Source organism: Ranitomeya imitator, chromosome 5 (genome assembly GCF_032444005.1).
Source record: "Ranitomeya imitator isolate aRanImi1 chromosome 5, aRanImi1.pri, whole genome shotgun sequence".
Classification (NCBI taxonomy): domain Eukaryota; kingdom Metazoa; phylum Chordata; class Amphibia; order Anura; family Dendrobatidae; genus Ranitomeya; species Ranitomeya imitator.
In genome coordinates this window covers 231052631-231070019 of record NC_091286.1, presented here as the reverse complement: position 1 = coordinate 231070019, position 17389 = coordinate 231052631, and positions in this window count along the sequence as shown.

The following is a 17389-nucleotide window of genomic DNA, read 5'->3' as shown; positions in this document are numbered from 1 at the left end:
GAAAAAAATGTCTTCCCCCCTAATGTGGACTTACCCTTTGGTTATGTTCACAAGTTGCATTTTTTGCGCGTTTTTTTTTTTTGACAGGGAAAACCAGCTCTCTAGGCAGTAAAGAAGCTTATAACAAAAAGTAGATTTTGGTGCATTTCTGCCGTTTTTCTTAGAAACATTTGTCCCTTCTGCATGCTGATACAGTTTAGTGCCTGTTATTCTTGAGTTTTCTGCACCTAAAAAGCAGCAAAACCTGATACGTGTGTTTTTGCTGCATTTTTGCACTTACTCATAGGTGAAAAAAATGCTGAAAAAATGCTCAAAAAAGATTCTGAAGATTTAAAAAAATGCAGCAGTTTTCCATTTCAGTCAGGAAAAAAAACCAATGTGTGCGTGAGATTTCTGAAATCTCATAGCTTTTGCTGGTAAAGTAAAACACAGCTATTATAAAAGCAAAAAAAAAAAACAAATAGGAAAAATGCAATGTGTGAACATAGCCTAAAATAAATTAGGTTACTCGCATTTCTTTACATGAGTTTTTGTCACGTTTTGATGGTGCAGTTTTTATCTCTTTTTGGTATATCATGTTTGAAGTATAATTGCCCTGTTTTTAATACTTCCTGGCATGTGGCTTTGACAAAACATTATTGATATAGACGTGTGCAAACTATGTCAGCTTTCCTCAACGGAAATGTATTAAAAATGGATATGAATTTTTAACCTATTACCACATTTTTTTCTGTGTGTTTTTGCTGTGAAAAGACACAGCATTTTACAGCACTAGCAAAGTGAATTAGAGTTCTGAAATCTCATGCACATGCTGCTTATTTTTTCCTTACAATCCCACACAGCCTTGGACTCCCGGTGTCCGGTCCCTGCGCTTCAACGTGGAGGGAGCTCAGTCACAGTTCAGTCCAGCTCCTCACTTCTCCCTCACGCTTTCCTACAGACTGAACTAACTCCTCCTCCAAGCCAGAACATATATATAGAAGTTCCTCTGAAACGTGGTCTAGAGCTCCCCCTTCTGGTCTGGAGTCAGAACATGTTGCATGTATGTGTTGCCTGTTAAAGGGATCCTCCTCGCTTCTAGGCATGGCATCACCCTCCCTGAGAGAAAGGCAATGCCACTGTGGTACCCCGACTCCTGGGGTGCCACAATACCCCCCACAATGACCCCAACACAGTACGATGCCCCCACCATAGTGACCCCAACACATCATGATGTCCCATACACACAGTTTGATAGCCCTGACACAGCCCTTCACTCAATATGATGGCCCTTACACAGCCCTTTATGCAGTATGATGGCCATCCAAACAGTATAATTGACTTCCATACATTATAATGGCCCCCACACAAACCTCCACAGTATAGTGAACCCCACACAGTGCCCCACACTGTTTAATGGCCCATATATAGTATATTGACCTCCACTAGCCCTTTAAACAGCATAATTGTCCCCCACATAGCCCTAAAACAGTCTTCTATTAGTGGTATACCACTGGTTTAGGAGGAGAAAGAAAGCGATCTAACTGATAAAATATATTCCCACATTTCTTACTTTCTCGTATACTATTTATGAAAAACAATTAAAATGATGGTTACTTTTTAAGGAAATGGATTTCTCCAATGACGGACACATACTGAGCCAGAAATAGCATAATGACTAAAATGTGGTCTGTTTGTCTTCTGAACAGTCATTTTAACAGAAAAAAATAGTGCTGCATGCTGTGCTTTTTCTTCAAGGGAAATTGACAAAACATGTGACACAGCAACCTGTTTATTTATTTATTTATTTTATTCATTTATATAGCGCCATTAATTTCACAGCGCTTTACACACATTATTGGCACTGCCCCCGATGGGTCTCACAATCTAAATTCCCTATCAGTATGTCTTTGGAATGTGGGAGGAAACTGGAGTACCCGGAGGAAACCCACGCAAACACGGGGAGAACATACTAACTCCTTGCAGATGCTGTCCTTGATGGGATTTGAGCCCGATCCAACATAAAGAGGGAACATATCTGTAGTTGTAAGGTAAATATTTAGCCCTTTAAATGCCCTAATGTTCACAGAATTTGGCCCTATATCTCAAAACAAAAAAAAAATTTGCACAAGTGGTGGTTTATCAGTCCCCACTATTTTACTTCTATATCTGCTAAAATATTAGACTTATGGTCTAATAATTAAGCAGAGCAGCATGACTTAGAGTTCCCTGGGGTGAGTGGACACTAAAGCCATGAATCTCAACATGCAGAGTAGAAGCAAAGAAACGAGATAGACGGCATGACTGATTTACAGGTGACGTGGTCTGGGACAGGAAGCCTAGCAGGGCCATCCCAAGTTCACAAGTCAAAGAGATAACGTAACTCATAGAACGCAAGACAAAGATAGTGCCCTGGGCGGTAGTTCCAAGGCATCGGCAAGCAGAGAAGCTCAGTAATGCCTATAGTGGAATAAGTAGTTTCCCAAGGGAGAAAAAAGATCTGGAACTACGGGACTCTTACTAACTGTAGTATCGTTATTGGGAAAAGGGAACTATTGTGCTGGGTAGTAGTGAAGATGAAGGACTAACCAAGGCAGAACTGAGTCATTCTGGAAAGGATGGAGAAAATGTACACATGTGGTCAAAATTGTTTGTACGTCTCGCTTAATGACAGAAAAACCCACGATGGTCAGGAGTTTTATTTTTTTTTTAATTCTGTGGAAGCATGGTTGAAAAGCAATGTCTGACTTTCATTTGTTCACTTTCATAAATGTCTTACTTATTATTACTTTTGTCAGATTCAAGTTATTTCTGTGACCATTGTGGGTTCTTCTGTCATTAAACGAGGGATACCAACAATTTTAACCACGTGTGTATATAAAGATGTTCCATATACTACAGAAACATTCTTGAAGTTATGCACCGGAATCTGCTGTATATTATTCTCACTATGTTATTGGTCAGTAAGAGAGAGTTCATTTTTGAATGCTGGTCCCCTTCATTGAATTTTGAATCATTTGGTCCTGGCCAGCCAACGTCACTGGCATCATGCTGCCTGTGAGAGTATTGCCCCAAGAGTTAAAGTCCATACACTCAGCCAAGACCCCCCATTTTCAAGTGGCTTGCCAGTGAGCAGAAGACGATTACCTCACCATCGGCAACCACACCATACCACTTTCCATTTGGCATTGTCGGCAGGATCAAGTCTGGCAACAGAGAGAACAGAATAATGCAGGGAAAACTTGAGTTACGTTCAAGCTGACGACCACGACATGGTCTAAAATGGCTCAGAGCGCAAACTCTAAGATGGCGGTTAGTGACACAGTACAGAAAGGAGAATGCCTACAGAAGGGAGTGTCTTAACAAGAAATGCCAGCCCATACAAAGAAATGCTCCTCTAAAGAGAGTGAAGTGGAAGGAGAAGACCCACCCCTCAAAGTATGATGATAGAAAATGGGTGAAGACACTAGGAAAACAGGATGATGCGCCAAAGAAGTCCTCACCAAGTGAAAGGCAGAGTAGTGCAATGCAATGAAAAAGCCAGTGCCATTAGTCTGCTGGAAGTCAGAAAGGAAGCAACATATCATGGCTGATGAACAAGACTTGTCAGGGAGTATGGGAGAGCCAGCGCACTCGCTCCAAGGAGCGGAGGGAGATGTAGAGGACTCCAGGCTGCGGCCCACATGTCCAGGACTCTCCAGATTGATAGCCACAAAAGGCTGAAGTTATTGTTTTTCACCAGTTTGTTGTTCTCATTGCACTTTCACCTGCTGGATTGAGAGGCATTGCAGTGACTGCAGAATCTTACACCCACTGTTAAGGACCGAACCCTATCCAAAACGAACTTTGCCCCTAATGTTTTGTGTCCCTGTCTTAAGACTGATGACAAGACAATGTGCTGCGCAGTTATAGTGTGGATTACCCATGAAAAACAGACTTTGATGTTATTTTTTTCCAGTGCCTTTGACAAGGAGGGCCAGATTAAACCCAATCAACTGGAGTCGGATAGATATGGATGTACCCCTGGATGTTAGGTTCCAGCGTATTTGGCCAAACAGTTAAAAAAAAGTTTGCATTCAGGCACCAAAACAGTACCAGGACCCAAACCCGTACCCCATTCACTTCAATGGGGGGCCTCAACATCCAGTGTTTGCCACGCTGTCTTATTCATGATAGTCATACAGCCGTGGTTCCCATGCTGTCAAATGACAGTGTGAGCCCACATGGATGATTGGAGATATAAAGTTTACTTGGGGACTCTGGCTGTCATGATTCCAATGGCAGGGAATCACAAAAGGACAAGCACCAATGAGCTCTAGGGTGATGGACCTGAGCTGACCGCGACCCTAAACCTGAACACACAAATAACAATAGCCGGGGAACGTGCCTACGTTGATCCTAGACGTCTCGCACCAGCCGAAGATCTAACTTCCCCTATCAGAAGAAACACAGACCTCTCTTGCCTCCAGAGAAATACCCCACAGAAATAGCAGCCCCCCACATATAATGACGGTGAAATGAGAGGAAGGCACATACACAGTATGAAAACAGATTCAGCAAAATGAGGCCCGCTAAAACTAGATAGCAGAGGATACAAAAGTAAACTGCGCGGTCAGCAAAAAACCCTTCAAAAAAAACATCCTGTAATTACTTGAACTCATGTTCCAACTCATGGAACATGAGGAGCAATTACAGCCCGCTAGAGCAACCAGCAGCAAAGAAACAATTATATGCAAGCTGGACAAGACAAAAATAAAGCAAAACGTGGAACAAGAAAATCAAAAACTTAGCTTGTCCTGAAGATTACTGAAGCCAGAAGCTGAGGTAACAAAACACTCTGATAACCTTGATAGCCGGCGGGGAAATGACAAGAAAGCCCGGTTAAATAGGAAACTCCCAAATCCTAATAGAACAGGTGGACACCAGAGACAGCAGAACACAAATCACCCAGTACCATCAGTAACCACCAGAGGGAGCCCAAAAACAGAACTCACAACAGTACCCCCCCCTTGAGGAGGGGTCACCGAACCCTCACGAGAACCACCAGGGCGACCAGGATGAGCCCTATGAAAAGCGCGGACCAAATCATCAGCATGAACATCAGAGGCAACCACCCAAGAATTATCCTCCTGACCATAACCCTTCCACTTGACCAAATATTGGAGTTTCCTTCTGGAAACACGAGAATCCAAGATCTTCTCCACAACATACTCCAATTCTCCCTCCACCAGCACCGGAGCAGGAGGCTCAAGCGAAGGAACAACAGGTATCTCATACCTCCGCAACAACGACCGATGGAACACATTATGAATAGCAAACGATGCCGGGAGATCCAAACGAAACGACACAGGGTTAAGAATTTCCAAGATCCTATAAGGACCGATGAACCGAGGCTTGAACTTAGGAGAAGAGACCTTCATAGGAACAAAACGAGAAGACAACCACACCAAGTCCCCAACACGAAGTCGAGGACCCACGCGGCGACGGCGATTAGCAAACTGCTGAGCCTTCTCCTGGGACAACTTCAAATTGTCCACCACATGACTCCAAATCTGATGCAACCTATCCACCACCATGTCCACTCCAGGACAATCAGAAGGCTCCACCTGACCAGAGGAAAAACGAGGATGAAACCCCGAATTACAAAAGAAAGGAGAAACCAAGGTAGCAGAACTAGCCCGATTATTAAGGGCAAACTCGGCCAGCGGCAAAAAGGTAACCCAGTCATCCTGATCAGCAGAAACAAAACACCTGAAATAAGTTTCCAAGGTCTGATTAGTTCGCTCCGTCTGGCCATTCGTCTGAGGGTGGAATGCAGACGAAAAGGACAAATCAATGCCCATCTTAGCACAGAACGTCCGCCAAAATCTAGACACAAACTGGGATCCCCTGTCAGAAACGATGTTCTCCGGAATCCCATGCAAACGAACCACGTTCTGGAAAAACAGAGGGACCAACTCAGAGGAGGAGGGCAACTTAGGCAAGGGTACAAGATGAACCATTTTAGAAAAGCGGTCACACACAACCCAGATGACGGACATTTTTTGAGAGACAGGGAGATCCGAAATAAAGTCCATGGAAATGTGCGTCCAAGGCCTCTTCGGGATAGGCAAAGGTGACAACAATCCACTGGCTCGAGAACAGCAAGGCTTAGCCCGAGCACAAACCTCACAAGACTGCACAAAAGAACGCACATCCCCCGACAAGGAAGGCCTCCAAAAAGATCTGGCCACCAAGTCTCTAGTACCAAATATTCCAGGATGACCTGCCAACGCAGAAGAATGGACCTCGGAGATGACTCTACTGGTCCAATTATCCGGAACAAACAGTCTCTCAGGCAGACAACGATCAGGTTTACCCGCCTGAAACTCCTGCAAAGCACGTCGCAAGTCTGGGAAGACGGCCGACAAAATCACCCCATCCCTAAGGATACCAGTGGGCTCAGAATTTCCAGGGGAGTCAGGCACAAAACTCCTAGAAAGAGCATCCGCCTTCACATTCTTTGAACCTGGCAGGTATGAAACCACAAAATTGAAACGAGAGAAAAACAGTGACCAACGAGCCTGTCTAGGATTCAGACGCTTGGCAGACTCAAGGTAAATCAGATTATTGTGATCAGTCAAGACCACCACACGATGTCTAGCACCCTCCAGCCAATGACGCCACTCCTCAAATGCCCACTTCATGGCCAAAAGTTCCCGATTACCCACATCATAATTCCGCTCAGCGGGCGAAAATTTTCTAGAAAAGAACGCACATGGCTTCATCACCGAGCAATCGGAGCTTCTCTGTGACAAAACCGCCCCCGCACCAATCTCGGAAGCATCAACCTCAACTTGGAAAGGAAGCGAAACATCAGGCTGACGCAACACAGGAGCAGAAGAAAACCGGCGTTTAAGTTCCTGAAAGGCCTCCACAGCCGCAGGAGACCAATCAGCAACATCAGCACCCTTCTTAGTCAAATCCGTCAAAGGCTTAACAACACTAGAAAAATTAGTTATAAAACGACGATAGAAATTAGCAAAGCCCAAGAACTTCTGCAAACTCTTAAGAGATGCAGGCTGCGTCCAGTCACAAATAGCCCAAACCTTGACGGGATCCATCTCAATAGTAGAAGGGGAAAAAATATACCCCAAGAAAGAAATCTTCTGGACTCCAAAGAGACACTTTGAGCCCTTTACAAACAAGGAATTAGCCCGCAGGACCTGAAACACCTTCCTGACCTGCTGAACATGAGACTCCCAGTCATCAGAAAAAAACAAAATATCATCCAAATACACAATCATGAATTTATCCAGATATTCACGGAAAATATCGTGCATAAAGGACTGGAAGACTGAAGGAGCATTAGAAAGTCCGAAAGGCATTACCAAATACTCAAAATGGCCCTCAGGCGTATTAAATGCGGTTTTCCACTCATCACCTTGCTTTATTCGTATAAGATTATACGCACCCCGGAGATCAATCTTAGTGAACCATTTAGCCCCCTTAATGTGAGCAAACAAATCAGTCAACAAAGGCAAAGGATACTGATATTTTATGGTAATCTTATTCAAAAGACGATAATCTATACAAGGCCTCAAGGACCCATCTTTCTTGGCCACGAAAAAAAAAAAACCTGCTCCCAAAGGGGACGAAGATGGACGGATATGTCCCTTTTCCAAGGACTCCTTAACATAATCCCGCATAGCAGTATGCTCTGGCACTGACAGATTGAACAAACGACCTTTAGGAAATTTACTACCAGGAATTAAATCTATAGCACAATCGCAATCCCTGTGAGGAGGAAGCGAACTGAGCTTAGGCTCCTCAAAAACATCCCGATAATCCGACAAAAATACAGGAACCTCAGAAGGAGTAGATGAAGCGATAGAAATCGGAGGTGCATCATCATGAACCCCCTGACATCCCCAGCTTAACACAGACATTGTTTTCCAGTCAAGGACTGGATTATGAGATTGTAACCATGGCAGACCAAGTACTAGAACATCATGTAAATTATACAATACCAGGAAGCGAATCACCTCCTGATGAACGGGAGTCATACGCATGGTCACTTGTGTCCAGTACTGAGGTTTATTCATAGCCAAAGGTGTAGAGTCAATTCCCTTCAAAGGAATAGGGACTTCCAGAGGCTCCAGACTAAACCCACAGCGATTAGCAAATTACCAATCCATAAGACTCAGGGCAGCGCCTGAATCCACATAGGCATCGACGGAAATGGATGATAATGAACAAATCAGAGTCACAGACAGAATGAACTTAGACTGTAACGTACTAATGGCAACAGACTTATCAACCTTTTTTGTGCGTTTAGAGCATGCTGATATAACATGAGCTGAATCACCACAATAAAAGCACAACCCATTTTTCCGCCTATAGTTTTGCCGTTCACTTCTAGACTGAACTCTATCACATTGCATTGTCTCAAGTGCCTGTTCAGAAGACACCGCCAAATGGTGCACAGGTTTGCGCTCCCGTAAACGCCGATCAATCTGAATAGCCATAGTCATAGACTCATTCAGACCCGTAGGCGCAGGGAACCCCACCATAACATCTTTAATGGCCTCAGAAAGGCCATCTCTGAACTTTGCAGCCAGGGCGCACTCATTCCACTGAGTAAGCACTGACCATTTCCGAAATTTTTGACAATATATTTCTGCTTCATCTTGCCCCTGAGAGAGAGCTAATAAAGCTTTTTCAGCCTGAATCTCTTGGTTAGGTTCCTCATAGAGCAAACCCAATGCCAGAAAAAACGCATCCACATTAAGCAACGCAGGATCCCCTGGTGCCAATGCAAATGCCCAATTTTGAGGGTCACCCCGCAGGAAAGATATAATAATCTTAACCTGCTGAGCAGGGTCTCCAGAAGAGCGAGATTTCAAAGAAAGGAACAGCTTGCAATTGTTCCTAAAATTCAGAAAACTAGATCTATCTCCAGCAAAGAACTCTGGAATAGGAATTCTAGGTTCAGACATAGGAGCATGTACAACAAAATCTTGTATATTTTGAACCTTAGCAGCAAGATTATTCAAGCTGGAAGCTAAACTCTGGACGTCCATGATAAACAGCTAAGGACAGAGCCATTCAAGGATTAAGAGGAGGAAAAAAAAAATCAGCCAGGCTGCAATTAGGGCTAGGCAGCAACCTCAGAGGAGAAAAAAAAAAAAACTTCCTCAGACTACTTTTCCTCCTGCTTCAGCCCAAACATTTTTGGCCGGCTATACTGTCATGATTCCAATGGCAGGGAATCACAAAAGGACAAGCACCAACGAGCTCTAGGGTGATGGAACCTGAGCTGACCGCGACCCTAAACCTGAACACACAAATAACAATAGCCGGGGAACGTGCCTACGTTGATCCTAGACGTCTCGCACCAGCCGAAGATCTAACTTCCCCTATCAGAAGAAACACAGACCTCTCTTGCCTCCAGAGAAATACCCCACAGAAATAGCAGCCCCCCACATATAATGACGGTGAAATGAGAGGAAGGCACATACACAGTATGAAAACAGATTCAGCAAAATGAGGCCCGCTAAAACTAGATAGCAGAGGATACAAAAGTAAACTGCGCGGTCAGCAAAAAACCCTTCAAAAAAAACATCCTGTAATTACTTGAACTCATGTTCCAACTCATGGAACATGAGGAGCAATTACAGCCCGCTAGAGCAACCAGCAGCAAAGAAACAATTATATGCAAGCTGGACAAGACAAAAATAAAGCAAAACGTGGAACAAGAAAATCAAAAACTTAGCTTGTCCTGAAGATTACTGAAGCCAGAAGCTGAGGTAACAAAACACTCTGATAACCTTGATAGCCGGCGGGGAAATGACAAGAAAGCCCGGTTAAATAGGAAACTCCCAAATCCTAATAGAACAGGTGGACACCAGAAACAGCAGAACACAAATCACCCAGTACCATCAGTAACCACCAGAGGGAGCCCAAAAACAGAACTCACAACATCTGGCGTGGGCTGATAGGACTAATGCTCCCATCAGCCTACTCCTGCTGTTGCTAATAACAGTGCAAGCAGGAGCGGCTGATTGGAGTAATCATCAACCAACACCTGAGTGCTAAATAAATAATGATAGAAAAAAGGCGTGAGTTCCCCTGTATTTTTGCTAACTAGCCAGGCAAAACTGACAGCAAGGTTGGTTATCAAGAATAGAGGAGTCCCCACTCTGTTTTTTTAAATTATTTGAACAAATAATGTAATAAAACAACATTACCTCCCCCCCCCCATTTTTGATAACCAGCCTTGCTAAATCAGACAGCCTGGGGCCGGGATTCTCAGGCTGGTAAGGGGACATTGATATTGACAGCTGGTGACCCCTCTATTCTTGAAAATCAACCTTGCTAACACTTGCAGGCCCCAGCTGTCAGTTTTGCCTGGCTGGATATCAAAAATAAAACCCATGGAGTTTTTAAAAAAAATGTAACTAAGAGCGCAGGCACCGGCTGATGATTATGCCCATCAGCCGCTCCTGCTCTCGCTGTTATTAGAAGCAGAAGGCATAGGCTGATGGGAACAGTAGTCCCATCAGCCCATGCCAGTGACTGGAGGTAAACTTTACACCTTCGATCTCAGCTGCGAGCTTATGCTGTCATTTGACAGTGTGCAACCCGCGGCTCTATGACGACAGGAATGAATTTACCGCCGTTCAGAAGCAGTGTTTGCCGTGCTGTCATGCGCATGACAGTAAACAAACACCTGGTGTTTGGGTGGGCCGAACCCAAACAGTAGCATGAACTTTCTGGTGAAGTCCGTGCCCGAATAGTAGGTGTTCGGTACAGATGCCAAACTTTTCTGTTAGGGTTCACCCATGTCTAGTGTCAGCTTTAAGAGGATTTGGTTGGTTACTGTTTCCTGGTCCTTGCTGGGGAGGACCGGGTCTACGTTGATCTATGAAAAGAAGAGGGCCAAGCATTGCTTTAAATATGTTTTATGGTGGTGACTTGAGATGCATTGGTCTCTTTAAGAATCCAGATGGCCGAAGAAGCCAAAGGGGGAAATGTAAGAAGATGGGAATCCTGCCATAACCCCCATTTTCATAGAGCATGCTGGCGCACGGAAGACAGGTACCTCGCCCACGGTTACTGCCCCACACCACATTACATTTGTGCAGTCAATATACAATCCGTTTTTGTACTCAGCAGCTATAAATATTTTACAGAACCATTTACAGTTTCCAATGCTACAAATTTGTAATGTATCCATAAAAATTGGATGCCATAAGACAATCACATTTTTTTGTCTCACTGTACCGATTTCGGAGTGAAATCACAGCTGTGTTTTTTTTCTCACCCCGAATACAGCTGAGAAAAAAATAATACGGATCTGCACAGCTTCATTGAATAACATTGGTCTGAGTGCAATCAGATTTTTTATCGGATTGCACTCATCCAAATTATACACTAGTGGGAGTGAGCCCTTACAGTGAATGGCCTGTGGAATACAGGACAGCACAGTTTACTAGAAGTGGCTTCTGAACAGAGTACCAAATTAATGTTGAATTGCTTAACATGGTTAATCACAACCCTGTTTGTATAGTGAATGTACTTTGGATGGACCTTAAGACATTTTATTTAAGTGTTTTATTTCATAAAGCAGTTTATTAGTAATATATTTTAATATTTTTTTAGAATTTTGTTATATGCAGGTATTATTTTTATTAGCATTATTATACTGTTTTATTGCAGTACAAAGATTTATTGCTTGTCATGAATCGGAATAGTTGATATTTATTAAGGATTTATTCCCAAGGAAACTAAAACATTTTAAATAAAAAGAATGAAAAGTAAAAAACTAATTTGTCTGAATTATCAAATGTTCTTCCCTGCTCATATTGTTGTTTGCTGTTGTGAAAAGCACATGACATAAACCTGAATGGAAAATCTTCTGGACACTGACAGATCATTTAGCATCTTGGAAAGGTCTGTTTTCACACCACTCAAGACTGCACTGGGGAATACCGTGTAGACTTCTTATTGCCAAAACCATTTTTCACCCAATTTACTTTCAAATGATTACTAACCTCAGGTCTTCCCACTGAGAGGGGCTTAAGCTATGATTAATGAGAAGAGTTTTAGCTTTCCCACTAGAGGAAAGTCCCATCTGCAGAAGACACAGGTAACATAGATTGGGATGTGAGAACACAATGCATGAAAATGTCATTTTCCGTTACATTTCTCTCAGATGTGGGATCTGTCACTATAATACCATAATGACTGCATTTTGATAGTAATCTTTGGAATTGTAAGTGATGAGTTGCATGATTGTAAATGATGAGGCTAGTTTACCTGTATCTGCCTTATTTATTAGTCCCTGACTAATGAAATTAAGTTTTCCATGTCTAGATTTTTTGTTATAATTCCTTTGCTTATAAGCATCTTATCAATAATCATTACCTTTTTTTCCAAAATTGTTCTAAGGGTAGGTTAATATTTGAGTATAAAAAAGTTAAGTTTGATCCAGGAAACCCTGAAATTTTTTTTCTCACTTGCCATCAGTGTGCTGTCCGAATACAATCCGTTTTTTACAGCAGTAGCTATTAATAATTTACAAGACCATTTACAGTTTCCTATTTACAGAATAGTAGTGTATCGGAGTGTGAGTGTGGCCTGAGTGTGGTCTGTTTTTTCCATGGACATTTATTAATTAAATTAATAATTTAAAAAAATGACGTGAGGGCCCCCTCATTTTTGACAACCAGCCTTGCTAAAGCAGACAGCAGGGGGCTGGTATTCTCAAGCTGGTAAGGGGCCAATGATAATGTCCCCCAGCCTAAAAACAGCAGCCAACAATCACCTAGAAAAGACGCATGTATTAGATGCGCCAATTCTGCTGCTCTGCCTGCCTCTTCTCACTTGCTCTGTAGCGGTGGCAAGTGCGGTAATATTTGTGGGATTGATGTCACCTTTGTATTGTGGGGGGACATCAAGCCCACGGCTTAGTAATGGAGAGATGTCTGTAAGACGCCTATCCATTACTAATCCTGCATTTATATTGTAAACTAGCTGAAGAGCCCGGCGTTGCCTGGGCATAGTAAATATCTGTGGTTAGTTATAGCACGTCACTTCTCTTATTTTCCCATCACGCCTCTCATTTTCCCAATCACATCTTTAATTTTCCCACTCACATCTCTCATTTTCTCCTTCACACCTCTCATTTTCTCCCTCACTCCTCTCATTCCCGCCTAACACTTGTCATTTCGACCTCACATCTGTCATTTTCCGATCACTACACTATTTTCCCTCACTCCTCTCATTTTGCACTCACACATTTTCATTTTCACCTCACACCTCTCATTTTCACCTCAGTATATACATGTTTGTCATCTCCCTTATATATAGTATACACCTGTATGTGTATGTCATCTCCTGTATATAGTATATACCTGTATGTCATCTCCACTGTATATAGTATATACCTGCTGTGTGTCATCTCCCCTGTATATAGTATATACCTGTATGTCATCTCCTCCTATATATAGTATATACCTGTATGTCATCTCCTCCTATATATAGTATATACCTGTATGTTATCTCCTCCTATATATAGTATATACCTGTATGTCATCTCCTTCTATATATAGTATATACCTGTATGTCATCTCCTCCTGTATATAGTATATACCTGTGTGTCATCTCCCCTGTATATAGTATATATCTGTGTGTCATCTCCTCCTGTATATAGTATATACCTGTATGTCATCTTCTATATATAGCATATACCTGTATGTCATCTCCTCCTGTATATAGTATATACCTGTAGGTAATCTTCTCCTGTATATAGTATATACCTGTGTGTCATCTCCTCCTGTATATAGTATATACCTGTATGTCATCTCCTCCTGTATATAGTATGTACCTGTATGTCATCTCTTCCTTTATATAGTATATACCTGTGTGTCATCTCTCCTGTATATAGTAGATACCTGTGTGATCTCCTGTATTAGACCTCGTTAACACGTTATTTGCTCAGTATTTTTACCTCAGTATTTGTAAGATAAATTGGCAGCCTGATAAATCCCCAGCCAATAGGAAGCCCTCCCCCTGGCAGTATATATTAGCTCACACATACACATAATAGACAGGTCATGTGACTGACAGCTGCCGTATTTCCTATATGGTACATTTGTTGCTCTTGTAGTTTGTCTGCTTATTAATCAGATTTTTATTTTTGAAGGCTAATACCAGACTTGTGTGTGTTTTAGGGCGAGTTTCGTTTGTCAAGTTGTGTGTGTTGAGTTGTGTGTGGCGACATGCATGTAGCGACTTTTGTGAGATGAGTTTTGTGTGGCAACATGCGTGTAGCAACTTTTTGTGTGTCGAGTTGCATGTGACAGGTTAGTGTAGCAAGTTGTGTGCAGCAAGTTTTGCGCATGGCGAGTTTTGCGCGTGGTGAGTTTTATGTCTGGTGCCTTTTGAGTATGTGCAAGTTTTGTGTGAGGCAACTTTTGCATGTGTTGCAAATTTTGTGCATGTGGCAATTTTTCCGCATGTGCAAGTTTTGCTTGTGGTGAGTTTTCCATGAGGTGAGTTTTGCACTTGTGGCGAGTTTTGCGTGAGCCTATTTTTTGCATCTGGCGAGTTTTGCGCGTGGTGAGTTTTGAGCGGCGACTTTTGTGTTTCGACTTTTATGTGGTGAGGTTGGTGTATGTGTGGTGAAATGTGTGCTGAGGGTGGTATATGTGTTCAAGCACGTGGTAGTGTGTGGCGCATTTTGTGTGTGTGTTCATATCCCCGTGTGTGATGAGTATCCCATGTCGGGGTCCCACCTTAGCAACTGTACGGTATATACTCTTTGGTGCCATCGCTCTCACTCTTTAAGTCCCCCTTGTTCACATCTGGCAGCTGTCAATTTGCCTCCAACACTTTTCCTTTCACTTTTCCCCATTATGTAGATAGGGGAAAAATAGTTTGGTGAATTGGAAAGCGAGGAGTTAAAATTTCACCTCACAACATAGCCTATGACGCTCTCAGGGTCCAGACGTGTGACTGTGCAAAATTTTGTGGCTGTAGCTGCGACGCCTCCAACACTTTTCATTTCACTTTTTCCCCATTATGTAGATAGGGGCAAAATTGTTTGGTGAATTGGAAAGCGCGGGGTTAAAATTTCACCTCACAACGTAGCCTATGACGCTCTCAGGGTCCAGACGTGTGACTGTGCAAAATTTTGTGGCTGTAGCTGCGACGCCTCCAACACTTTTCCTTTCACTTTTTTCCCCATTATGTAGATAGGGGCAAAATTGTTTGGTGAATTGGAACCCGCGGGGTTAAAATTTCGCCTCACAACATAGCCTATGGCGCTCTCGGGTTCCAGACGTGTGACTGTGCAAAATTTTGTGGCTGCAGCTGCGACGGTGCAGATGCCAATCCCGGACATACACACATACACACACACACACACATTCAGCATAATATATTAGATGAACAAACAGTAAGTATAATGTCCTTTAATTGAAAGAAATACACAGGCTCCTTTATGGATTCTAAATAAACCATATTCATGTCATCACTCATTCAATAGAAGCAATCGTCTTCTGTAATAAAACAAAAAATAAAAAGCAACCATATCCCTTCTCTGTCCTTCGTTCTGTCCCACACCGTAATCCATGGCTGGAGCATAAACAGTTTTCAACCTGGATGGTGCCAAGATGTGATCGTCCAGGCTGAGAACCACCAATGAATGAGCTGCTGCAAGCGCAGCATCAGTGAGCAGAAGTGACATCATCAAGGTTACCGCCGGTCACTTAAGTGGCATTCAAGGCCGGGGCCCTGAACTGCGGGGATCTCGGTGAGATCACCGCTCGCACAGTGAGATAAAATCCGTCCCAATCAAAATCATCTGATCAAAAAGCTGCAAAAAAAACTTTTTGAAAAAAAAAAAGACTTTAGGAAACAAAAATCTCCTCCAAAACTCCATGAAGGCAGATTATTTACTGGTTTTTACTAGAAAATGTGTTGTTTTTAACAGCTGCCAAAAACTCAGCGTACGCATACCATTTGCATCTAAAACACTTAATAAATGTGGTATATGCTATATATATATTTTTTGCCAGAAGTAGCACAAGAATTCTGGGAAATTTAGCTCAGTATATGTTCCACATTTATTTAAAAAACATGAGTATTCTGATTAGTTGTTATTGGCAACTGTATCTACTAGACTGACATCAGTTGCTGCTGTTCACACATTGATAACTTCACAAGCCCAGCATAAGTGGTCTCTGTCTCACAGCAAAGTGGTCTAAAAAATAGCTGCCTAAAGCAAGTGACCCATCAACTGCCGTGTGAAGACACCAACTTAATTGGAATGAACAAGAGCAAGCAGCTAAACAAATACTGGCCATCAGATGCTGGCATAACAAGACAATACATTTAGAAGGTAACAAACTAATATAGAACTTATTTTCTACGATATGCAAACCGAACAGCTGAATAATAATTATTATATCTGGGGAACAGCATACTGAGACTAATCTTTTGGAATGTAAACTTAAAAGTTATTGATAAGTTTTGAGCTTTTGATGAAGATTTTGAAGTTTCTGTTCAGCTTATTCTCTAAGCCCAACATGACTCAGTGTGAACATGCTCCTTTTCTCGAGAGTTTTGTAAACTGAAGAATAATTTTTCTCACTTCTTTTGATCATTTACTGGTTGATTTTGCAGGATTATTTTAATGTTTTTTCAAAGTTTTTACCATTTTTCTAAATTGTTAAGCCATGAAGAAAAAAATAGTGTTTTTTGGCAGTGGAAAAGTAAAAAAATACAAAATACATCTTTTTAGCCTTCCATTGACTTGTATTGTAAGCACTGAATGGCTTCCTTGTGGAAAATGCCTGAAAAGTGTACATGACTTTTAAAAGCCTGGAACCTTTTGAAAGCCTAAAGCATTTCGAAGAAGTTCATAACTATGAACATATGAACAACAAGCCATTTTGCCTTTAAATGAATATGTTCGTTCTTATTATGCAGTGTTTTCCATGCAAAAGAGATGGAAAAGACTCACCCTTTGAAGTGTATGGCTGTGTACGATTCTTACAGATACATTTCTATTCAAAACCTAGGAAACTATATTTGATCATGTACATTTTTTAGTGTAGATGTATGAAAACTGGCGTCACATGGATGTAAAAAAACGGACATACAGATGGCACATGTATGAAAGTCAGATGTAAATTAGAAAAAAAATGCTCAAGTTTTCTGGATAAAGCAATTTTTTCTATGCTTTCTACAAAAAGAAAAAAAAAGAGCATGAACCGCACATCCCAAAATCATACGTTGATCTAAAGCCGCTAGGCAAAAATTTATATACTGAACATGAGGTTTTCAGTTTAACATTCTGATCAGACAGTATGAAGCCCACTGCTACTTCACGGCAAACCTCGTAGTGGGTCCTACCGCCCTA